The following is a 907-nucleotide window of genomic DNA, read 5'->3' on the forward strand; positions in this document are numbered from 1 at the left end:
GCCGGCTCACTGGGAGAGCTGGTTACACAAGCAGGAGGCAGTCAGCCTTCTGTGACTCCACTGCCCTCTGCAGAAGCTTGCATTTGTCTAGGCAGGTTCTTGGACTGGTTTTGCAGTCAGGAAATCCCAGAATGAAAACAGGAAAAAAGTTTTGCTTCTTTCAGAAAGCCCACTAAGGGCCAGGTGTGGTGGCTCATGCCTGTAATCCCAGCACTTTGAGAGGCCAGGGTGGGAGGACTTTGAGGCCAGGAGTTCAAGACCAGCCTGGGCAACATAGCAAGACCCCCATCTCTAAAAAAATTTTTTTTAATTTTTTATTTTTTAAATGATAAAAGATAGTTAATTTCAAAGAGGGCTTGTGAGGCTGTGAAACCAAGAGCTCTTAACACTGTGACCAAAGATGGAAGTTCTCTATAGGATGCCATAGCATTCGATGGTGCTATGTTTTCTTGAGGAGATATAAGAAAAAAGAAAAAGAAAAAAAATGATAAAAGAGAACTCACTAGGCACCAGAAATTGCTCTGGGGAGAGTGCAGATCAGCCTCCACCCAGTTGTCTGTCAGCCTGAGGGGGGACATCTCACACCTCCTCTACAGTGGGAGAGAACAGTCCACATATCTGCCCAGTGACAATCCCAGGCCTTGAAAGAGCTCACTGCTTCACGGAGGAGTGAAAACAGACTTCATATATCCTAGCAAAGACGCTGCAACTTAAGGGAAAGGGAGCGTTGTCCTGAGATCTTAGAGAGAAAACACTGCTGTGAAATGTTTTGATATCAGAGCAGAGAAAAATTTTAGAAAATATCCACCATGTTTGGAGCAACGTACAAGAGATAAGGAAATTGTACCAACAGAGAGTTCCAGAGATCTGCAGTGTTCCCTCGAGCCTTTGCAAAGTATTGCTTTCC

General features: G+C 44.9%; 1 non-coding gene across 1 annotated transcript; it reads left to right on the forward strand.

Annotated features, from left to right (window-relative positions):
- The first annotated feature begins 337 nt into the window (after window positions 1–337).
- LOC116274009 lies at window positions 338–465 on the forward strand. The gene has a single exon (XR_004182492.1). It is a non-coding gene; the product is annotated as a small nucleolar RNA SNORA25 (small nucleolar RNA).
- The last annotated feature ends 442 nt before the right edge of the window (window positions 466–907 follow it).

Source organism: Papio anubis, chromosome 2, assembly GCF_008728515.1.
Source record: "Papio anubis isolate 15944 chromosome 2, Panubis1.0, whole genome shotgun sequence".
NCBI classification, from domain to species: domain Eukaryota; kingdom Metazoa; phylum Chordata; class Mammalia; order Primates; family Cercopithecidae; genus Papio; species Papio anubis.